General features: G+C 42.8%; 1 protein-coding gene across 2 annotated transcripts in view; it reads left to right on the forward strand.

The window, feature by feature from the left end:
* The window catches only part of LOC310684624 (uncharacterized protein), a 211110-nt gene that overhangs the window by 63095 nt on the left and 122552 nt on the right, over positions 1-25463 (forward strand). The window contains exons 1-4 of one of the 2 annotated variants that reach the window (XR_014514766.1): positions 17245-17577; positions 21769-21918; positions 22632-22778; positions 24018-24655. The exons of the other annotated variant lie outside the window; for it this stretch is intronic. The gene's annotated coding sequence lies outside the window, so the exon portion shown is untranslated. Of the gene's footprint in view, positions 1-17244; positions 17578-21768; positions 21919-22631; positions 22779-24017; positions 24656-25463 lie in introns of those variants that run through there. 2 annotated transcript variants of the gene reach the window in all.

Raw genomic sequence — 25463 nt, forward strand, 5'->3', positions numbered from 1 at the left:
AATTGAACTTGAGTCCCCAATATCCTCTTCTTAAACCCTCCTAGACAGGCACTGGTAAAAGAGATGACCCAATCTTGCATATGACTTTCCAGATATGGATGTAACTTTGGCCCCTGCTTGCTAGTGATAATCGATAACTTTCAGTTTGTATAGCTCAAGGATGTGGACAGGATCCTTGGAAATGTGAGAGCTAATGCATGTGGCAAGCAGGAAAACTTAGGCTGTTTTTCTGGCTTGGAGTAACCGAAAGGGATGGGGGAAGGATATAATGAAAGGCTAGGAGGGCTGGTGATGCCCCCCCCCCGAAGAACCATATAGTGTATCATTAACAAATAGTTAAGTTTTCATTATGATCATTACAAAACAAAATAAATGGTTATGGGAAATAAAATTTTGGTTCTTAGTTCTGTTTCGGGTACAAATGCAATTATTATTTATTGGTTTAGCTGAAGCAATTATAAAATATAAAATACATAAAACAGGATAAAAGCAGAATAATTTTTTCTCCTTCTAATCATCACTGGACAGGCAGACCACTTTTTCAGAGGTGTATGGGCACTTGTCCCTTAATAGAAAGTTAATTATATACCCAATCCATCTTTCAGTTGGGAGAATTAAATATTTGAACAAAACTACTCTTAAGTCCTCATAGATGTGACAAACCAGCAAGTAGTTGGGTAAATATTTCAGAACCTTATCTCCATGTAGGCAAACTTTTTCTACATAGGGAATCCAGCGATAGCATCCTTTAACTATGACAGACTTCATACACTGGAGTCGCTGAGCTGTAATTGCTTTTCTCCATTTGGGATTTGGGATCCTGGTTACATAGTGAGGGTGCTGAATGTGTAGTTTGACATATCATGGTGTAGGATTGTCCCACCTGTGAGGCAAGATGTGGCGATCATCTTAGTGGCTGGATCCATAGGGGTCGTCAGGAACATGGCCCCCCAGAGCACAGCAGGACAGTCAGCCTCAGAAACTGAGCGGAGCTAGCAAAGGGTTAACTCTGCAGATGCAAGCTATCTGTTTGAGTTTAGAGAGGACAGCCCACCCTCCTTCCCAGTGAATAATCTGTTTGTTCTCAAGAGGAAGAGATGAAGAGTTGGAAGCCAGGCAACCATCAGATAAGCCAGAGTCTGAGGCGGTGTCTTCTGGGGAAGAAAGGTAAAAAAGGTAAAGGACCCCTGAATAATTAAGTCCAGTCAAAGGCAACTATGGGATTGTGGCGCTCATCTCACTTTCAGGCCAAGGGAGTCGGTGATTGTCCACAGATAGCTTTCTGGGTCATGTGGCCAGCATGGCTAAACCGCTTCTGGTGCAATGGGACACCGTGACGGAAACCAGAGCACAAAGTAATGCTGTTTACCTTCCAGCCACAGCAGTACCTATTTAGCTATTTTCACTGGCATGTTTTTGAACTGCTAGGTTGGCAGGAGCTGGGACAGAGCAACAGGAGCTCACCCCGTGATTGGCAAGCCCAAGAGGCTCAGTGGTTTAGACCACAGCGCCACCCGCATCCTTCTGTGGAAGAGACAGACCAGCCATTCAGTCCCTGAATGAGGAGACTGGAGAAGTTTTAAGAGCAATGGAAGGGAAGGGGAAGAAAGGCAGGATTTTGGCATTCATTGATATAGTCATACCTGAGGTTGAACTTGCTTCAGGTTGAGCGCTTTCGGGTTAAGCTCCAAAGGAAGTACATTTAGTCTGGCTTTGCTAAATAAACACTGATAAGTTGGTACAGACAGGTTCCTAAGATATGAGGATATCTGAAAATCGTACCCATATTGGATTCCTGCTGCTACCGGGCCACAGATTAAATGGGGTTGAGATTGCAGGTCCCTATGTGAAATGTTTCCTGTGGAGATCTTTATTCCTCACCCCTCGCATTGTTCCTGATGTCGATCTTCACTTCACTTAACCCCTTTTCCCCTGGAATGGGGAGGTAGTATTTTGTGGTTTGCCTCAGCTGCCGACATGTCTTGGGCCCACGTTACCAAGGAGCACATTTGACAAGACAGGCAGAAGTGTGATGAGGACAGAAATGAGATTTCATATGGCAAGGCGCCACCTCAATAGCTAGCACACTCATACTCATCAATACAGTGGTACCTATGGTTACGTACATAACTCATTCCGGAGGTCTGTTCTTAACCTGAAACTGTTCTTAACCTGAAGCACCACTTTAGCTAATGGGGCCTCCTGCTGCTGCCGTGCTGCTGTCGCGCGATTTCTGTTCTCACCCTGAAGCAAAGTTCTGAACCTGAGGTACTATTTCTGGGTTAATGGAGTCTGTAACCTGAAGGTCAGGAATTAACTGGGAAGCTGAACCAGTAGAAGGAGAAGCTGGAAAGATACAGTCTACTTAGGTCTCATTTCAGTGAGGAGGGGAGAGATTCCACAACAAAAAGAAAAGATTCTGGGGTAGTTTGTAAGAATTCAGGTAATTGGTATTCTATGAGGCAGGTGTACTATATTTAAGGGAGGGGGGCCCAACTGCACCAGGGGGGGAAATGCTGTTGTGCAGTCGCACCTGGCAGGATACTTTGGTCATGCATACAACAGGCATCAGTAGTATAATAATACTACTTCCTGTCAATTGTTTATTCCCCACTCCTCTTGTGTTTAATTGGTGATGTCACATGACACTCCACCCCAAGAGTCCCATCCCACCTCCAAGGGCCACCATGAAAATGATTTTTTGGGGGGTTCACACAACCCACCTGTGATGATGGCACACCACTGCTTCTTTCAAGTGGGCACACCACTGCTTCCTTCAAGATGACCCCCACTGCTTCCTTCAAGATGGCACACCACTGCTTCCTTCAAGATGACCCCCTTTTGCAAGGAGGCATTATCACCTCCCTGACCCAGTCAGCTGTCCCCTCTCTGCTAGTATTTCTCAGACAAGAGGGGCAAGGGGCAATGTCCTTGAATTTTACCAACTCAAACTCATCCAACACAACAGGGCTAGACCATGCTCTGCATACCCCTTGAGATTCATCTGCAGTAACAGAGGGGTCAAGTTTCCAGTGGATGCAAGCATTTACTTTCTCAATATTTGTTGCAAACAAGTCACAGCATTGACAAGTCACAAGCACATTCCCTGGCTCCGAATGACATGCCCTCCCTATTTTCACCTTGGAGAATACCTCACCCAGCCTCTCACCCTGGGAGATGGCCACTTCTCTAGCTCTCCACCTGGTTACTGGCACCAGGTTGAGATTTCCCTCACCACCACTGGCAGCACATTAAGCCTCTATTCTATTTTATTGTTTTATTGCAAAACCTCAGACCAATGCTTTCATATCACCATGTGGTTGAGATATCTTAAATTCTGAGATTTAGAGATATCTAAATACTGTTAGTATCAGAAAATATAAAAGACACACTGATACAAAGGAAATGAGTAGAAAGAGGAATATTTAAATAGAAATAATAGCAAAAATGATGGTAATGGTGATGATGTTAGGGTTTATAAAAGAGAGAACAGCATAAAAGTAGGAAAGAGAGGAGAAAAGAAAGGGAGAAATAAGAGAAAAAGGAAAGGAAAGGAAAGAGAGGGGAAAGAGAAATATGGGGAAGAGAGGAATCTGTGTTTGTTTAAAATGCAAATGAAAGCTGTTCAGAATGCAGATCACTGAAAATAGGTCACAAGAGGAGACGTTATCTACAACCTTTTCATTCCTGTAGCTTATGAAAAGGACCCATCATTCTAAGAGCTTGTTCTTGTTCTCTTAGTGGCTTCTGATTTCTGTTCAAGAAAAGGCCAAACTCCCAGAATATTGGGATGTCATCACTCTTGCTAGCCATTCTTCCCTTCAGGTCCAGGAGACACCTGTGGGTACAAAGTGTCAGTATATGGAAACACCACTGCTGCAGACACCCAGATGGTTGACATCACATGATGTGCCTATCTGTGGGAAAGAAGAATTTCCCAGGACGTTCACAGGCTGGATAAGTCTTTGTGAAGAGTGTAACTTGAAACCTTCTGTGTGCGCATGTTCAGGAAGTTTGTCAGACGTGCTGGAAGAACTGAACTGAAAGGACGTGTTTTTCTGTAGTTCTGTAATGTCAGAAATAAACATCATGTAAAATAGATTTCTGACTTATTTTCTTTCCCCTGCGGAAGCAGTAAGGAGGGGGTTGCGCATTTTACCCACGCTTGGGAAAATGTCGCCTATCAAAATCTCCCTGGTCTGTCTAGATATCAGCCAGAGGAGGTTACCGGTATGCAAGCTCCGAGGACAGTAAGAGGGGCCAGCCTCTGTGGAGGGGGCTTGCAAACCGACACAAAGGACATCTGGGTGACCCAGAAAGCAGGAGCGGTTGCCCGATGTCTCCAGCAAAATATATCACCCAGGATGCACAAAGAGAGCTGAGGTTCTGGTTTGAATCAACACTGTATCCAAATAAGCACAAAAAGTACAGAATGCATATTTATTAAAAATTAAATAAATAACAGTGTAGTAAGAACCCTGTTACCATATAGGAATAAAAGATCATAGAAGAAAGTCACTTAAGAATTTGGGAACATTTGGGAAAATACATACACAGAAAATAGCAAATCTGACATCGTCTAAGCCAGTGTATTTTAACACCACTTTCTGAGCCTCAAAGAGATGTGCCAACCATCTGTGAGTACACATCCCTTTCCGGGCACAGCTTCCACTGTGATGTGCAACAACTGGTATTAATAGGCTTGATGGCTCTCATACTGAAGGGAAGGTAGCCATCATGACTGCATAAAAAAGAAAATACTGATAAGCTACAAATCTGACAGTGCAAACTTGAATGGCCCCATGGATGCGAGCATGTTCCAAGTTCACCTGATTTCTGGGAGGAGCATGTGTGTGACATGCTAATTGTTTATTACTTTGTGCCTCATTAGGATTAGGTTCCAGTTCAGTTTTACCATAAAGCCTGAGGGAGGAACACATTTATTAAAAGTACCCATTTACTGACAGTGTAGGTGTGGTTGGACTGGAAGAGGCACCTGGCTGAATCCCACAGAGTTCCTTAAAAAGATTGCATCCAATATGAAAAAAGAGATTTGTGTTACAATATAAAAAATATAGAATTTCTGGGAAAGCATGTTCTCTCTATTTCCATAATTTCCTGCTCCTCACTGGAACAGTCCTTTCTAGTTGGAATCCTTGGGCACGTTTCCTTGGCCCATAAATCCATCCAAGTCAGCTCCTTTTTCTTCCATAGGTCACCTGCTGGTTCATTCCTCCTTGGCTTTTGATCACTCCGGCATTATGAGGGCTTTTCTGAGTATATATTTCTTCTTTGCACATTTGGGTTAGACTACTGCCTAGGCTAAACAATACAGAGGTGTGGGAACAGTGCAATGGTTGGGCAAGCCCCTTCTTTCTGGTTTCTGGTCAGAGAGAAGCAGCAAAAGGAGGCATTTGTACAGCTTCTGGCAGAAGGGGTGAGGATTCTGACAGGGTCCTACATACAACGCCCTTCTTCCCAAAGCCAATAAGCGCTACTAAGTAGTGCTAACATAAATCATGACACAAAGAGAAGGACACCCCAAGATAGACAGCTTAGTGCAGAATGTCCTCTGTGCCCTCTGTGCTGTGTGTGGCTAAAAAATACCTTAGGTGGTGGGAAATGAGGGTATTGCTCAGTCCCTCACCAGTTAAATATAAGGGGAACATGCTGAATCAGGGCAATCACCCCTCAAGTCCAGCATCTCAACAGATCCCTATGGGAAGCCTGGAAGCTTTTCCATCAGCAATTCTCAGGCACCAAGTATCCAGAGGCAAACTTCCTTTGACGGTAGAGGTAGAACATAGCCTTTGTAGGCAACTTTGCCCTGCCTGAATTTCTCTAATCCTCCTTTTAAGTCATCTAAGTTGGTAGCCATCACTGCCTCCTGTTAGGGTTGCCATATCTTGAAGAGCAAAAAAGAGCACAGCCAGAGTTCTTCTTATCTTTTGAAAATGGAGGATTGGATTTCAAATGGGTATAAACAGTGAGCTGGCTTCAATTCAAGACAATGTGGATCAGGGCAGTCATCATTAAAACAGTCATCATCAGCTGAGTTAAAGTATTTCTCTCTGTCCTAACAATCTGACACTATTGGAACAAGGAGGGGTGAAGTTTTGTAGAATGATTTAATTACCTGTCAGTAATGATCTTGGAGTCATTGTATTCTATTCAGTGTCTACCAGTTTGTCCCTGGAACCTTTCAACAGTCCTGAGCTATGTCTAGCTCTACCACCACAGCAGTCACTTGAGCAGTACCCTGAGGCTTTCGTTGCACTTTGATTAGGAGCGTGGAAGATCAGAAAAAGTATATTGTTCTTTCCAATTCATTAAGACCCCACATCAAGAAAGAGCAAGGACAGAGACACTAGTTCAGAATATACCTTTATCCACCAAGGACCAAGCAACTTCCCATAGATCTTGGATGCGATAGCATTAGCAGTTTATGCACATGTCTGTAGCAAATAAGGGCTACGGCCACACACTGAAGAATATGGTTGGCAGTCTCAGCCATTGTGGGAGGAAATTTAAAAACCTTATCACAAACCATTCAAGCACTCTGTTTGCACTAGAACGACCACAGCACTAAATTAGTTGTTCTGCTTTAATGATGGGCATTAAACCACTTGACTGGTTGAGAGAATGGCCATGGCAGTGATGAGATGGTTTTTTTTACTCAACAAAATGCTTATCAAAAAAAAGTTTGAAGAGGGTAAAAAGAAAGAAATATTGGAAGAATTGATTTAAAAACCTGGAAAAGATTCAGAGGTGTTAGTGAACCAAGAGACTGAATGAAAGATTAAAATGTTAAGGCAGATTTTTTTTAAAAAAAATATGCAAACAAATGAGGAAAACTGCTTGCTTGGCAGTTAAAAAAGAAACATGAATTGAATGTAATAAATAAATTGAAAGTAGAAGAGAAAATAATAGATAACCCGAATGACATTAGACAACAATTTGTAAAATATTATACAGAGCTATATTGAGCCAGTAAAGAAAATAAAGATAGAACTGGAAAATATTTAAAGCACAGTAATTTACCAAAGATTCCAAAACAGAAAATCAATTATTTAAATGCACCAATAATAATATGCAAAGGGCAACAAGAAATTAACCAATCAAAATTAGGTAAATTGCCAGGGCCAGATTTATCAGCAAAATATTATTAAAAAACTACAAGATTTTCTGGGACAACTGTGGAAGGATGAAGGATGTAAAAGAGCTGATTTATCAAGATCAAGCTAGCTTTCTGACCGGACACAGGTTAGAGCTCAACGTCGAGCCTACCAAGTGGCGATAGCGACGGCGAAGAAGACTTTCTTCACCGCCTCTATTGCATCTGCAGAAAATAGTAGCAGGAGACTCTTTCAGGTGGTTCGCAATTTAACGGAACCACCTTTACCACCGGGGCCTTGTAAAGACCCCAAGATCTCCTGCAACGATTTTGCAAAGTTTTTTGCAGATAAAATCACTCATATTCGGAAGGAGCTAGATACCACCGTGGGAGCAGGGCCGGGGTGGGAGAGTGCTAGAGCTCTGTCTGGTCAAGTTGCATGGAATCAATTTCAATCCGTTACCCCCGAGGATGTGGACAGGCTGCTTGGACGCGTGAAACCAACCACCTGTCTCCTTGATCCTTGCCCATCTTGGCTAATAAAAGCAAGCTGGGAAGGGCTGGGCGATGGGCTCTGCGGGGTGGTGAATGCTTCCCTCTGTGAGGGAACATTCCCAGATCCGCTGAAAGAGGCGGTCATTAAACCGCTTCTTAAAAAACCATCTTTAGACCCGGCCAGTATGGCCAACTATCGCCCAGTCTCAAATCTTCCATTCTTGGGCAAGGTGATTGAGCGTATGGTTGCTGAACAACTCCAGGCACGCCTGGAGGATGCGGACCATTTGGATCCCTTCCAGTCAGGATTCAGGCCTCATCACGGGACTGAAACTGCCTTGGTCGCACTGGTTGATGATCTCCGGTGAGCTAGGGACAAAGGTGAGAGTTGTTTCCTGGTTCTGCTGGATCTCTCAGCGGCCTTTGATACAATCGACCATAACATCCTTCTGGACCGTCTAGAGGGGCTGGGAGCTGGGGGCACTGTTATACAGTGGTTTCGCTCCTTCCTCCTGGGCCGTGTTCAGAAAGTGGTGGTGAGGGATGAGTGTTCAGACCCCTGGGCCCTCACTTGTGGGGTGCCCTAGGGTTCCGTCCTCTCCCCCATGCTTTTTAACATCTATATGAAGCCGCTGGGAGAGATCATCAGGGGGTTTGGACTGGGTGTCCATCAATATGCAGATGATACCCAGCTCTACCTCTCTTTCAAATCAGAACCAGTGAAGGCGGTGAAGGTCCTGTGTGAGTGCCTGGAGGCGGTTGGAGGATGAATGGCGGCTAATGGATTGAAGTTGAATCCTGACAAGACAGAAGTACTGTTTTTGGGGGACAGGGGGCAGGCAGGTGTGGAGGATTCCCTGGTCCTGAATAGGGTAACTGTGCCCCTGAAGGACCAGGTGCGCAGCCTGGGAGTCATTTTGGACTCACAGCTGTCCATGGAGGCGCAGGTCAATTCTGTATCCAGGGCAGCTGTCTACCAACTCCACCTGGTACGCAGGCTGAGACCCTACCTGCCCGCGGACTGTCTCGCCAGAGTGGTGCATGCTCTGGTTATCTCCCGCTTGGACTACTGCAATGCGCTCTACGTGGGGCTACCTTTGAAGGTGACTCGGAAACTACAACTAATCCAGAATGCGGCAGCTAGACTGGTGACTGGGGGCGGCCGCCAAGACCACATAACACCGGTCTTGAAAGACCTACATTGGCTCCCAGTACGTTTCCGAGCACAATTCAAAGTGTTGGTGTTGACCTTTAAAGCCCTAAACGGCCTCGGCCCAGTATACCTGAAGGAGCATCTCCACCCCCATCGTTCTGCCCGGACACTGAGGTCCAGCTCCGAGGGCCTTCTGGCGGTTCCCTCATTGCGAGAAGCAAAGCTACAGGGAACCAGGCAGAGGGCCTTCTCGGTAGTGGCGCCCGCCCTGTGGAATGCCCTCCCAGCAGATGTCAAAGCGATAAATAACTACCTGACATTTAGAAGACATCTTAAGGCAGCTCTGTTCAGGGAAGTTTTTAATCTGTGATATTTTACCGTATTTTTTGTTTCTATGGAAGCCGCCCAGAGTGGCTGGGGAAACCCAGCCAGATGGGCGGGGTACAAATAATAAATTATTATTATTATTATTATTATTTCTTCCTGGCTGACAGATGAAGGATAATATAAGGAAAATTAATTGATACAATAGAGTATCTGGAATGAAAGTCAGGAATGAAAAGCAAGCAGCTTTGATATTTGTGGATGCAGAGAAGGACTTTGATAACGTGTCATGGACCTTTATGGGGGGGTGGGGGAATATAGAGATGATGAATTTTGGAAAATTATTCCTAAGGGGAATTGACGCATGTTATGCAGACCAGTAGGCAATGTTGATAGTAAATAATGTAGCACCAGAAAATGTAAAATTACAAAAGGGACAAGACAGAGTTTGCCCCCTGTTGCCATTACTGTTCATTTTAGTATTAGAGACCCTGGTGAGGAATATAAGATCTGAAGAAGAAATAAAAGGTATAACAGTTGAATGCAAAGCATATAAGCTGAGAGCATTTGCAGATGACCTTGTAGATGTTGGTTTCTGTTTTCCTTCACTGTGCAGCGAAAGGGCTTGTCACGAGACAGGTGTTTACATTCCACAGTCTGTACTGTACTGTTGGAGTTTCTCACGGGAAAGGGAGACTGGATGTGACGTACACTGGTTTCCTGTTTTTCACTGTGTTGTGTTTCTCTCCAAGTTGTCGAGGAGAGAGGATGCTTTTCTGCTCCGGCAGAGGCAAGATGTCTTTCTGTAACATAACTGCTTTGAACTGTAAATAAAGCAACCAAGAGTATGCAGCACGTACTCCTCATCCTTCCGCTGGGCACGGAACTCTGCTTTAACCAACACGTGGTTATGGGCTCCAGAAGTCGAATCGGAGTGCCGGCAAAGGATCGGAATGCAGAGGGACAGATCGGATTGGAATCTGCTCTGCGCATAAACATGATTGATGAGGTATGTTGCTACTGCTCCGGGCAGCCTGCCAGCTTCTAGTTAATGGCTTTATGGCTGGACTTTGAACTGTTAAAGCCGTTTTGCCGGGAATAGGAAAATGGCTCCCAGGCTCAAGTTACTATGCTGGGGAAATCGAAAGTAACTTTTAAGTGCGCTTTTGGAATAAAGCAGGTGCAGCAGTGACGCAGCAAGATTTAAAGCAGCATATATGACGCTGAAGGCTAATGCCAGAGTCATGATGGCCCTTCAGGATGCTTGTGGGATTCCTAAGCTCAACAAGAAAAATTATGCCGACTGGGTTTTGTATGCAGAGGCAATTCTGCGGAAAGAGGGTTTGTTTGAGGTCATTACAGAAACCCCCCCAGCTCCAGTTACAGATGCATGGAAAGTTAAGGATTCCAAAGCACGGGGAACACTTACATTGATAGTATCCCCAGAAGAGCTCTGTCTATTGCGTGATAAGACCTCAGCCAGAGAAATTTGGGATTCTTTGAGAGAGGCTCACTTAAGGACAGAAGCTGGATCTACTATGTTTTACTTTAACAAGCTGCATAATATGGCTCTTGCTGAAGGTGGAGATGTGCGTTTACATCTGATGGAGATGCAAAATCTGAGACATGAGCTGCAACAGAGAGGACTCAACTTTCCAGAGGCTGTGTATTCTTTCATGATACTACAATCTTTGGGTTCAGGTTGGGAGTCTGTTGCAACCCAGATTGCTGTGCAGCCAACAGCTCAGCTAACAGTGGACTTTGTTACTGCCGTGGTGTTAAATGAAGCAGATCGCCGGGGTGCTAGCTGCATGGGCAAGGGGGAGTCTTCACAGACGTCATCCCATAGTGCAGTGGAACCACCAGATGGCGCCAAAGCTTTGAAGGCAGTGAAATGCTACTCGTGTGGACGTCTAGGCCATATGAAGAGGGAATGCAGATATCCCAGGGCCAAGACAGAGCAGCGCAGCGAAAGCTCATCGCGTGGAAAAGGCCGAGGCAAAGGCAAAGGTCCGGTGTCTAGGACAACGCAGCACAAGGCTATGGTTTCACGCTTCACTCCAAAGGTTGCAGAGGTCCAGAAGACGTCTAGATCTTTCTTCGTTGTTGATTCGGCGGCGACCCACCACATGTGCAACGATAAGAGACTTTTTGTGTCTTTTACACCGCAGGAAGGTGCGATTCACCAGGCGGATGACCACACTATTCCCAGTAAAGGCTACGGAACTGTTGTTCTTCACAGTTTGGACTTATCGATACAGAATGTCCTTTACGTGCCAGACGCCAAACATAATCTGCTCAGCGTTGGACAACTGAATGAGCGGAACATTGACGTTTCCTTCAAGAACAAGAAGTGCATCATCACAAAGAAAAATGACTATGAATTGCATGCTGAATATGTTGATCGTTTGTTTGTTTTGTATTATGATGATGTTGTGCAGGATGACACTTGTTGCATTGCAGGTTCTAACAAAAGTTTGCATGCAGGATGTATTCATGATTTTCATCGAAAATTTGGTCATTTGCATTTTGAGGCAGTATCTAAAATGCCTGCCTTGGTTGAAGGTATGACTATTAGACCCTGCAGGTACCACATGAAGTGCAAAGCATGCGCAGCAAACAAGGTGAAAATGGCTGCGAAAGGTAAGGTGTCTAGTAGGCAAGCTACGGAACCATACCAGATTATTCATGCTGATTTGGTTGGACCACTAGCGCCCTCTTTGGGTGGAAATAGGTACTTCATGGTTCTCATTGACGCATTTTCTAGATATATTTTTGTGTACAATCTCAAGCAGAAATCAGAGGCTTTTCCTAGGTTCAAGGAATTCTGTGCTTGGTTGGAAAATGTGCATGGTAAGAAGATAAAGACTCTTTTCAGTGATCGCGGGGGAGAATTCACTTCTCAGCAGTTTGAAGCTTTTCTGACTGAGAAAGGAATTCAACACGATTTGTCTAGTCCTCGCTCGCCATGGCAGAATGGACTTGCGGAACGGGCAAATCAGACATTGCTTCAAGGGTTAAAAACCTTGCTGCATGATGCCAATCTTCCAGAGAGTTATTGGGCCGAATCTCTCTCGTGTTTTGTTTACAGTTACAATCGCAGGTTATCTTCAGCGATTGGTTGTACCCCCTATGAGAAGATGTTTGGCAAGAAGCCATACATCAAACACATGAAAATTTTTGGTTCTGACATGTGGGTTCATTCACCACAAAATTCAAAGTTAGACAAGCGTGGATTGCATGGTATCTTTCTAGGTTATCAGAAAGGGTCTTACAGAATAATGATGACTGACTCTAAGACAATTAAGCTCACGAGAAGTGTTGAATACAATGCAAAGTGGGGGGAGAATGTGGGAATTTTCCAATGTTATCCTGATGACAGTGATGAGACTGAGGATAGTCAGAAGCAACCACAACAACCCACACCCACTGATGAAGGTTCTGAGTCTGAATCTGAAACTGAATCGGGTGATTCAGAGGATTTCAAGAGTGCGAAAGCCTCTATGCGACCCTCTGAAAGCTCTGATCAAGAATTGGAAGAACCATTGTTCACAATAGGTCGCTTTTCTCCTAAGAAGGAAGAGGAGAGTGTTGAAGACTTAAGGCTAATTCGTAGGTCACAGAGAGCCACAAAAGGCAAACCTCCAAAGAGATTTGCTGATGAATTTGCTACGATAGCAGTAACAGCTGTTAAAAGCTCCAAGAAGGTATTTGAACCTTCAAGTTTCCAAGAAATCCAGGGTTTGGATTCAAAGGAAGCTGAACCATGGTTAAATGCCATGAAGGCTGAGCTTGATTCCTTGGAAAGGAACAAAACATGGGAGCTAGTTCCAGTAGTTCCAGGAATGAAACTGCTTGGAAGCAAATGGGTCTTCAAAGCGAAGACTGATCAAAATGGCAAGATAGTCAGACACAAAGCCAGATTGGTAGCCAGAGGTTTTGCACAAGTACCAGGTGAAGACTATCACGAGACCTACTCACCCACAGTGAGGTATGAAAGCATTAGGCTTATGCTCAAGCTAGCTGCAGAGGAAAATCTACACATTAGTCACCATGATATTAATACAGCTTTTCTGTACGGATCTCTGGATGAATCACTTTATATGCTTCCACCTGATGGCGTACAGGTAAAACAGGGATTTGTTTGTGCTCTGAAGAAATCCCTTTATGGTCTCAAACAAAGTGCACGGTGTTGGCACACAAAACTCACTGAAGTATTGTTTTCTCTAGGTTTTCAGCAAGGGAAAGCTGATCCATGTGTATTTGTCAAAGAGGAGGGGCAAAAGAAACTGTACTGTTTGTTTTATGTTGATGATTTATTATTCTTTTGGAAAGATGTCGCAATGTACAATAACGCCCTAGCTCAACTGAAAGAGCACTTTGACATGAAAGATCTTGGTGAGGTAAACAACTACCTATCTCTGGAAATAGAAAGAGATCAAGATGGTAACATTCTAGTACACCAGTCACGGAAAATTGCTGATGTGTTAAGCAAACTAAACCTGATGGATGCTAACCCTGTGGACACACCGATGACAACAGGTTATCAGGTAGATGACACTGGAGAAGCATTTTCTGACTCTACACTGTACAGAAGTGTGCTAGGCAAGCTAAACTTCATTGCCAGATGTTCAAGACCAGACATTGCTGTTAGCTGTAATTTGCTAAGCAGACAAGTCAACAATCCTAGTGTCAAGGATTGGAAAGCTCTGAAACGCATAGCGCGGTATTTGAAAGGCACTATGCATTACAGACTGAGATTTAACAATCAGAAGTCTGGTGGTCTTGAGATATTTGCAGATGCAAGTTTTGGAAGTGACACTGAAGACAGGAAAAGTACGTCTGGAGTTTGCTACATGTACAATCAGGGTCTGTTTGATTGGTCATGCAAGAAGCAAACAACAGTTAGCTTAAGTACTTGTGAAGCTGAACTGAATGCACTGTCTTATTCACTTAAGGATTGTGAATGGTTGATACAATTGTGCAAAGATATGAAAATTCCTGTCAAATGTCCAATCCAGGTTTACCAGGACAACAAAGCATGTTTGGCTTTGCTGAAGTCTGAAGGTTGTAAGCAAAGCACGAAGCACTTGCAATTAAAATTGCAGCATGCTAGGGAATGTATTCAGAAGGGACTCGTAACGGTGTCCTATATGCCAGGTAATAAAATTCCTGCTGATGTATTATCCAAGATTGTATCAAGGGATCAACACTGTACCTATGTGCAGAAGTTGGGTTTGTACTGATATTGTACGAACACGCTGCCCAGTGATGTTCACAGAAAGGGGGAGGATGTTGGTTTCTGTTTTCCTTCACTGTGCAGCGAAAGGGCTTGTCACGAGACAGGTGTTTACATTCCACAGTCTGTACTGTACTGTTGGAGTTTCTCACGGGAAAGGGAGACTGGATGTGACGTACACTGGTTTCCTGTTTTTCACTGTGTTGTGTTTCTCTCCAAGTTGTCGAGGAGAGAGGATGCTTTTCTGCTCCGGCAGAGGCAAGATGTCTTTCTGTAACATAACTGCTTTGAACTGTAAATAAAGCAACCAAGAGTATGCAGCACGTACTCCTCATCCTTCCGCTGGGCACGGAACTCTGCTTTAACCAACAGTAATGACCGTAGAAGACCCATTGGCAAGTATACCAAGGGTCCTAGATAAAATATCTGAATTTGGTCAGGTAGCGGGATTTAAGATAAATAAAAATGAAATGAAAGTACTGGTTAAAAATATGACAGAACAACATAAAAATGCGTTACAACTAGCAACACATTTGACAATTGAAAAAAAGAAGGTGAACTGTTTGGGGGTTTGGTTGACAGCTAAGAATATAAATTTCTTTAAGGATAACTATGTATGGAACTATGGAAAGAAATAAAGGAAAATATGGATGTTTGGGGAAGGATGAATTTATCACAATGGGGAAGAATTTCAGCAATGAAAATCAATGTATTGCCAAGAATGTTATTTTTATTTCAAACCATACCCATAGTCAGTGGAGCAGAACACTTCAAACGGTGGCAAAAAGATCTTTCTAGATTTATCTGGCAGGGGAAGAAATCAAAGATTAAATATAAATTATTAACAGATGCCAAAGAAAGAGGTGGATTTTCACTGCCAGGTTTGAAGTTATATTATGAAGTGTCCTGTCTCTGCTGGCTCTGGAAGTGGATAATTTTTTTAATACATATATTTTAGACCTTGAGGGTCATGATAATAGATTTAGATGGCATGCATTTATTTGGTATGAGAAGACTAAAGTGCACAAAGGGTTTTTTAATCATTTGATAAGGAAATCCATTTTCGCAGTATGGGAGAAATATAAAAACCTGTTAGAGCAGAAGACACCATGGTGGCTTTCCTCACTGGAAGCAATATCCTTGAAAAAAACTAATGCAAATAGTGCATGGGAAACCTATAAAGAGTTGCTAATGGAAATAGAACAACAATTAAAGTTGAAAAGATTTGAGGATACAAGACATTTAGTAACAGATTGGTTGCAATACCATCGATTAAATGATGTGTTTAACATTGATAAGAAAAATGGGTTTAGTAAGGAAATTTCAAGGTTTGAAAAAGATTTACTGGAATACAATGTGAAGTTGTATAGAATGGCATACTAAAGATGAGGAAGTTAAATTGGTAATGATGGGGAAAATATATTGGGCACAATATATTGGGCACAATATTCAATTTTCAATTTTCATCTGGGGAAAAGTTATGGAGGGAGGACTTAAAATTTACAGCATGGTGTGCATTGAAGTGAACTATATGAAAATGATGTAACACCTACAAAATTAGAAAAGATGTATAGAACTACTTCAAATGTATATTGGAAGGGTACAAAGAAGGAAGGCACATTCTACCACATGTGGTGGATGTGCAAGATAACAAAAACATTCTGGGAACTAATATATAATGATCAGAATAAATGTTTAAAATAACATTGGGGGGCAGAAGCTTTTTAACTAGGAATTTCAGAAGCAGAAACGATTATTTATGTATGCGAGGACAACAGTGTGGATAACTACTGGTCCAAAGATGGAAAAAAGACAAAGTCTTGACCAGGCACAAATGGTTGATGTAGATGATGGACAATGCCAAAATGGCAAAAATGACCAGGGGAAATCAGAAATAAGGAATGGGAAAAAATTTACAATTTACTTAAGGGAACTCCAAAGAACTAAAAACTTTGACAGGATTTGAGTAACGCTTGCAATGTAGTAAAAGCTAAGGTAAAAATGGATTGTTTTAAGAAAAATAGAGAAAATATATGATGCAGTAGAAAATGTTTGATAATGGAAACCATGGAGGGGTGGAGGAAATCCTAAATGTTGATGAGTGTGACTAATGCTTGAATTCAAACGAATTGTGCAAAACTGAATAAAAAAGATTTTCTTTTCTTTTTTTAAAAAAGAGAGAATAGCCATGTTTGTGTAGCTCCCTAGTAGAGAAAGCTCCATGACCACTGCTGGCTCTAATCGAGACCTTCCTTGTAGTTGTGTAAGTGTCTGATTCATACCTGGCACACTCGGCCATTGTCACATTCAACTCCTGAGGTCTCACTTCATTCTTTTCACCCTCTGGAAACCACGTCGAAGACAGCAGGATCAGTTTTGCTGCTTAAAGCCTCCATTGCATCCACAGCCCATTCTACACTTTCCAGCCTTCTTGGAATGGATCTAGTATCCAGGCTTTTCCTGAAGGAGCGTCTCCACCCCACCCACAATTCAGCCCAAACACCGAGATCTAGTTCTGAGGGCCTTCTGGAGGTTTTCTCACTGTGAGAAATGAGGTTAGAGAGAACCAGGCAGAGGGCCTTCTTGGGAGTGGTACCCACACTGTGGAATGACTTCCCATTAGAGGTCAAGGAGATAAGTAATTATAGAACTTTTGGAAGACATCTGAAGGCAGTCCTGTATAGGGAGATTTTAAATGTTTGATGTTTTATTATGTTTCTTCATATACTTGAAGTGGCTGAGATAACCCAATCAGATGGGGTGGGGAGTAGAAATAATAAAATTATTATTATTACTATTAAGAGGAATCCTTAGATGGAGGCCATTTTGAGGGGCTATTTTGTAGGTGGCTTCAGGGCTTTTGCCCTTGCCTATTTGGCTCTAAATTGCTTTCTTGAGTGCCTTCATCATTTACATTGTAAATTGTAAATTATCTTTATCAAAAAAGAAATCTTAGAAGTGTCTATCAACAACTAATGAGATCATAGACAATTCCTTCACTGAGCTTTGAATTTCAGTATGTTCCTCTTTATCTTGGCGGTGAACAAACAACACCCATTCCCGGACCTCACTGAACCATTTGTTCCTAAGTGTTGCCTGCGACATGAGACCATGGCCTATAAATAACTCCACGTAAGCCTCTACCTGCACCAATTCCCTTGTTGATCCATCTCTGCTCTGAGTCTCCTAATCTTTCCAGAATGATGAAGGCACTCCTGAGCGCATGCCTCATCTTGGTCCTGCTTTCTCCAGGTAAGATGGGGAACATTTAATTACCTTTAGAGGACACTGAAAAGAACTTGCAGCTTGGGAGAGAAGGGGAGTTAGAAGTGCAGATCAACACCCCAGAGAGCAAGGAGTGCAGGGTTACCAAGAGAAAGTAGCAGAGAGTTAAGTCATGAATATTTCTTGTGTTGTCATTATGATGGGCCCGACGACTCTTTTTCCCCTGGCACCGTTGGGCCCGTCCTCTCACTTAAGTATAGTGCACACAACTCACAGAACACCAATCCCACGGATTTACACAGTGTACCTCAGATTATCTTGTAGGGGATTTGCGTGAAGTAAAATTTAATAATTAGGAGTCTCGGGCAGGATTTGCTCAAATAAACAATAACAATTTTATTTAACAAGAAAGTTTATGACACGAGTAGATAAAACTGAGAATACTTCAGTCTACAATGTTATTTCACTTCAAGGTTTTCTCAATTGTTTCACACTTAATACTTTGGTTCTTAACAAGGTGGTACTTTCTGTCAGTTACACACCCCTAGACAACCCTGCTCTTGAGGCACTCCAAGGTTTCACTGGTTTGGGAGTCTTCTCTTACTAGAAGAATCTCTCCCCTCCTGACTGGAATGAGACCTAAGTAGACTGTCTCTTTACAGCTTCTACTTCTCCTGTCTCAACCTCAGCCCCCCAGTTAATTCCTGGCCTAAATGCCCTTACAGAACACCACACACTATCCTTCACACTAAGCTCAGAGACTCCTTTCTCTAGCATGTGATATTTTCCTCAGAGTGGATGTTTCTGCCCAGAACCAACACTCACTCCCTATCTTCCTACCTATCCACCCAACCTCTCAATCCCAACCTACTCCAAAACCTCCTCCCAACACTCCCTCCCAAACGCACTCCTTCTTTCTCTCCTTTTCAACTCCCCCTCCTGGAACCAAGGCCAATCAGATGGTGCCATACATTAACCCTTTTCTGGCATGGGGAAAAGAAAAAGGAAATACTTGGGGACCCAACCTGCCCCAGCAAAAACAAACTTTTCCTTCACAGTCATCCAGATAAATGATGTCATAGAGATAAATAATGAATACCTCACAGGAATCTTCTAAGGATTAAATAGGGAGGGGAAAACTATGTACACAGCCTTGAGCTTCTTGGAGGAAGTGGATGCAGATAAAAAAATAAATCGGAAAAATTGAAACTGATAGTAAGTTAAATTGATAGATTGGTTCATCCCTAGTCCAGGATCCTGTCCTCACACTGGCCAACCCAATGATTATGGAAGCTCACAGTCAGGACCTCAGTGCAACAACACTCTGTCTTACTGTGAGTTCCAGCAACTGATATCTGAAATACACAACTTTTTATACTGGAGGTAGTACATAGGCATCATGTTTAGTAGCCACTGAGAGTCTTATTTTCCATCAATTTGTCTAATTCCCTTCGAAAGCCATTCAAATTGGTGGCATTAACTACCTCTTGTAGAAAATTCCATAGTTTAATTGTGCTACGTTTGTAACCAAACAGTGGGGAGAAAATATATTTAAGTGAGAGTCTGGATGGGGGGGAAGGTTGGCCATGGGAAAGGGGGAGTTCACCTCCCCACTTCTTGGAAATAATTTAACCGGTATTCTTGGCAATGGCTTCAAGAGTTTTAATTAATGAGTGTTTTATTCATTCTATTCTATTCTATTCTATTCTATTCTATTCTATTCTATTAAAATGCTTTTAAAATTGAACCCCTTTTAATTTAGAAGTATTAATTGACTCTCACCTCCTCCTTTGTTTGTCACTTAGCAAACTGCAAAACCAATTAATAATAACGTTAATGATAATAATAATAATTAATAATTCATGAAGTAAACTTTTGCTTCTGTCTTCAGCATTACCTCTGCACTGCAGATATACTCATAACAAGACTGGAATGACATACAATAGCTATCTTGAAACAACTTGTAACTCCGATGAAGATTCCTGTGAGGCCAGTGTTCTGCGTACAAATATAAGTAAGATTTGCCTGATTTTTTGGTCTTTTTTTTTTTTTGTCTTTTTTGTCTTTTACTGTTTGATTAGATCCAGGTTAAGATAGTTGAACTTTAAGGGTTCTAATAGCATATAGAAGTCTACGCTGGGGCAACTCACCTATGAAAAAAGCGAAGTGAGGAAGCTGTGGCTCTTCAGCTGTAGATGAATTAGAACTCTCATCAGCCTCAGCTAGCCAGGCCACCAGTCAGGGATGATGGGAGATGCAGTCCAACAATATCCGGAGGATCACAGCTTCCCATCCTGAAGTAAGGAATGGCTTACATTTTAAAATGGGGAATCTAACATCACCTGCTCATAACCAGTGACTGAATCTGCATGCTTATCTCCAAGCTTGGGGAACTTGATTTGCATTAACTAGAAATCCCCATTGACCCAAACCAATGGACTCCAATTTAGTTTTGGTTATCAAACGAGACAATAAGCCTAGAATATAACCTGAATATTCCCTTTGCCATAAATGACATTGAAATTGAGAGTCCTTTCAGAGATCTATTAAAAAAGCTGAGCAATTGGGATGGGAAAAGAAGGTGCTTCACACTTTCATGACTCCCCCTCCCCCCTCAAGTAATTTTGAAATAACTCTCAGTGATGAAATGATTAGGAAGTAACCATCATTACGGGAGTATTCTTGCAGTTCACCTATTAAAAAGGGTTTCCGTTAGCCAGCTTGATTCAGTGTGGGCCCCTCCACCCTGATGAACATCTTTCATACTTCAACCATTGGTTAAGGTTGATTTGATCCCTTTGCTTGATCCTGATTCACCCACCCCTTCTACCTAGGACATGGGTGCCATTTCTGGTTCGTCTGAGGCGCCAAAATGCCTTGGAGCAATCCTGGGCGGGATGGTTCCAACATCTGGGTGGGATCTGTTCCAATATCACTGGTACATTCTTGGAGGGAGAGGGGCAAATGGTCAGTAAGGCTGGTGCAATGCAATGTCTTGCCAAGTTTCTTGCACTGGGCAACAGGAGTTCAGGGAAGCATTTTCCCCACCCTGCAAACTGTTATGATCGACTAGCAGAGAGAATGCAGTGTATGGCACATGTATTGTCAGATGTATAGGAGAAGGGATGAGTCCTCGTGCTTGAAATTTGATGTGAAATGAAGTTCTGCATACATTCCAAATTTAAAGCATTATACAAATTAATTGCAAAGATAAAAACAGAGGTTGGTCCTATGGATTAAGGAGGCAAGAGACTACTGCTTGTGGCAGAGAGCTGAACTCATAAATGCCAGCAGAAAACTATTCTGTTCCACCTGGGCTATGCAGATCATTAAGAATAGATCTTTCCACCCTGGTTAATTGATATCTATTGATTTACTTTTAATGTGGTTTTTCTTGTATCTTTTACCATATTTTTCGCTCTATAGGACGCACTTTTCCCCCTCCAAAAATGAAGGGGAAATGTGTGTGTGTCCTATGGAGTGAATGCAGGCTTTCGCTGAAGCCTGGAGAGCGAGAGGAGTCGGTGCGCATCGACCCCTCTCGCTCTCCAGTCTTCAGGAAGCTATATGCAATCCTTCAGAGCGCGGTGGGAACTCCCACCGGGCTCCGAAGGCTTGCGGACAGCAGCCTGCAGCCCAAAGCCCAGGGAGCGGGCTTTGGGCAGCTGTGCAACTTTGTCTCCGCTCCAGGACCTGTTCTGGGGGCTGGGGTCGGGGGAAGCTTGGGCTTCCCCCGCCCCAGCCCCACGGCAAAAATCGAAGCCCCACACAGCCTCTCCCGGCTGGAGAGGTTGTGCATGGCTAAAAAGGAAGCCAAGTCAGCCAGCAGGATGGATCCCACTGGCTGTCTTGGTTTCTTTGCTCTTTGGGGCTGGGGGGAGGGGAATAAAACTAGGTGCGCCCTATGGTCCGGTGCGCCCTATGGAGTGAAAAATATGGTATGTATTATTACTGAAAAACATTTTGATATTTTTTCCACTTATGTTATAGCAGTGCACGCGCATTTAAACAAACAAACAAAAACAAACAAACATACAAACAAACAGCACCTCACTTTAGATTGCCAAATTTAATAATACTTTCCATATTGTTAGTTTGAAAAGGTCCTGATTCAGGAATCAAAGAAAATTGGAACCATTACAATGAACATGCCTCAGGAGCAATAGTTCTGAATATTTTTCCCAGATCTAGATATTTCTTTCAATTTCTTTTTCATAGGGGGACATCAAGTGCAACTTTTGAATAAATGCACACCATCCGACGATTGTTTCTCAGGCAATTTCAGCTTCACTGCAGGGGATGGTAAATTCTTTGAGATGAAGAGGCACTGCTGCAACACTGAACTGTGTAACAATGCAACTCTCAGCCGTAAGTTTCTGTATAATTTTAAAATCCACAACATGTTAGGGCTTTGCATTGGATTTGGCCAAGGGCTGGATACTTACTCAATCAGCAGTACTCAGAGGACCTGGGCCTCATTCAAAAGGGGTGAGACCGCCCCAGATGGCTATATGGGTTGAGCAGGTCAGCACTATTACGGTCTCTCAAGGGGTGGGGAGGCAGGGAGGACGAAGAAGCAGGCATGAGGAGAAACTGTGAAGAAAAGGAACCTACTGGGCACCTACATCTCTGCCTGAGAAGGGATGGGTCACCTTTCCAACCTGGCTTCTCCTGAATCTGTCCCAATGTCAGTCCTAAACCCAGACTGGGTCTAGATAATCTTTTCATCCAATAATACTTGCAGGTGTCCCACCAAAACTGTAAAGCCCTTGGGTGAATTACAATGATATAACATACAGGTACAAAAACTGATCCAGTGGTACCTCGGGTTAAGTACTTAATTCGTTCCGGAGTTCTGTTCTTAACCTGAAACTGTTCTTAACCTGAAGCACTACTTTAGCTAATGGGGCCTCCAGCAGCCGCCGTGCCGCCGGAGCACGATTTCTGTTCTCATCCTGAAGCAAAGTTCTTAACCCGAGGTAATGTTTCTGGGTTACCAGAGTCTGTAACTTGAAGCGTATGTAACCCGAGGTACCACTGTAAAACCATTAACATGCTCCCTATACTTTTGATTTTGGCAGTTCCTGATCGCAACGTGCTGGCTGAAAATGGCCTGAAGTGCCCAGCCTGCTTCTCCAAAGGAGCAACACAGTGTAAAAGTGAGAAGACCGTCAACTGCCTTGAGGATGAGACCCAGTGTGTTGTTTTTAAAGGATCTCTTTTTAGAGGTAACATTGCTACTTAGGCAGGGGGAAAGGGCCTAGTCATCGGATGGGTCATGCAGACTCATTCCTGTTCTCCTATTCTCCCCCTCCCTTCCCTTTCCCTTGCATATTACTAGAAATGTGAGAGGGTCGACATCTCTCACTGGCCCCACTCTGCACCCTTCCTTAGTGTTTTGCCTTCCTGGACTGTGTCCTTTAACTCTCATAATGCTACTTGCTTGTCCAGAATGAGTATTACCCTTGGCTGGGGAGGGCGGGGTATAAATAAATAAAAATTATTATTATTTTTATTATTATTATTAAAAAAAAACCTTCTGAACAAAAGTAAAAAGTGCATTCATTGCTTCACCTCAGTTGCATCTGGATCTGTCCACCATTGGGTTGCAGTCGAGGACAAAATGTGTCCCCCTTGCTCAAAAAGCATATTTATTATGTAAAAGGCATGTAATAAGTTTTCTTAAATTCTGTGACAATGAGCAGTATCTGGCTAACTCAGACCATCAGTGCAAGGATTTACAGTTGTGCAACAGAATTTCTGCCCTTGGAAACTTGTAAAATAAAAGGAGGATTCTATGGATGCTTAGATCACAGTGGGGCAATGAGGAAGCCTCAGTGGGCATCCAACCGTCCTGAGAGACAGTGAAGTGCATCTCCAGCTTTTTGTTTGTGTGTCGCTGCATCACACTGTTGTCTCATGCCAGGTTAAAACACTCAAGGTTCCCACACCAGAGAGGGAGTGTTGTTTTCAAATCTTGCTGTGTGGCCACAGCATGTGACTTTTAACATGCCCACAAGATAGCGGGGATAGAATTCCTCCCATTTTATTGCAACTCAGCTGCACACAAGAATTTGATCTGCTTAATCTAGTTAAATAGGCCTGTTTTCAGATTCTCTACTTTCATTATATTTTATAAATATAATGTCAGAGGCTGGACTGAGGAGGAATGGTGGGAGCTGCCCCCTTCTTTTCTGATTTCCTGAAGCCTGACAGAGAAACTGTTTGTTAATAATCTTGAGACTCCTTTGGGTATGATGGCAATTCTGAATTACATATGAGTTTATTTTTATCCGAACTTCATGTTGAAAATTTTATTTATTCATGTTCTAATGAAATAATATTTTGCAGATTTCTTAAATATACACATTTTAAAACTAACTAAAATTGTCATTTAGCCTCACAAGCACAATCTCCTAGTACCTGGGTAAAGGACTAATGTCAACATTTCTTTCCTTTTCTTCTAGCACCCATTCATCTCTACGATTTCACTTTCCAAGGCTGTGGAACAACAGATTTTTGTGCCATCCACAGAAGAAGACTTGGATCTGGGGGTTTGGCGCTTTTTATTACCCAAAAAAGATGTTATGATGCTTCAGGAATCTCACACCAGCCTGAACATGAAGGGTAAATAGGACAGTGTAGACCTCCTCCTTGTGTATTGCAAAATCCATGGCAATGAGGGGGAACTGGAGGCCTAGTGGTGAAATCCTGGACTCAGGATCTGTGGATCTTTCTTTTTTGCTTTTGGTGGGGGTAAAGGGAAGCAAGGGGCAGAGAAAAATGGTTCAAAAATGTGTGGGTTGTAGATTCTAACTACAAAGAACCATATAGTGTATCATTAACAAATAGTTAAGTTTTCATTATGATCATTACAAAACAAAATAAATGGTTATGGGAAATAAAATTTTGGTTCTTAGTTCTGTTTCAGATACAAATGCAATTATTATTTGTTGGTTTAGCTGAAGCAATTACAAAATCAAAAATACATAAAACAGGATAAAAGCAGAATTATTTTTTCTCTTTATAATCGTCACTGTAAAGGCAGAACAGACCACTTTTTCAGAGGTGTATGGGCACTTGTCCCTTAATAAAAAGTTAATCATATACCCAATCTATCTCTCAGTTGGGAGATTTAAATATTTGAACAAAACTTCTCTTAAGTCCTCATTGTTGTTGTTGTTTAGTCGTTTAGTCGTGTCCAACTCTTCGTGACCCCATCTACCAGAGCATGCCAGGCACTCCTGCCTTTCACTGTCTCCTGCAGTTTGGTCAAACTCATGCTGCTAGCTTCGAGAACACAGTCCAACCATCTCGTCCTCTGTCGTCCCCTTCTCCTTGTGCCCTCAATCTTTCCCAACGTCAGGGTCATTTCCAGGGAACCTTCTCTTCTCATGATGTGGCCAAAGTATTGGAGACTCAGCTTCACGATTTGTCCTTCCAGTGAGCACTCAGGGCTGATTTCCTGAAGAATGGATAGGGACTCTCAAGAGTCTCCTCCAGCACCATAATTCAAAAGCATCAATTCTTTGTTGATCAGCCTTCTTTACAGTCCAGCTCTCACTTCCATACATCACTACTGGGAAAACCATAGCTTTAACTATACTAAGTCCTCATAGATGGGAGAAACCAGCAAGTAGTTGGGTAAATATTTAGGAACCTCTATCTCCATGTAGGCAAACTTTTTATACCTAGGGCATCCGGTGATAGCATCCTTCAAAAAAGACGAACTTCATACACTGGAGTCACAGAGCTGTAAATGCTTTCCCCCATTTGGTACTTGTGATGCTGGTTACATAGTGATGGTGTTGAATGTGTAGTTTGGCATATCAAGGTGCAGGATGGTCCCACCCATGAGGCAAGGTGTGGTGACCATCTTAGGTGGCTGGATTGATAGGGGTCATCAGGAACAT

This window comes from Podarcis tiliguerta (genome assembly GCF_965153285.1).
Source record: "Podarcis tiliguerta genome assembly, chromosome: 8".
NCBI lineage: Eukaryota > Metazoa > Chordata > Lepidosauria > Squamata > Lacertidae > Podarcis > Podarcis tiliguerta.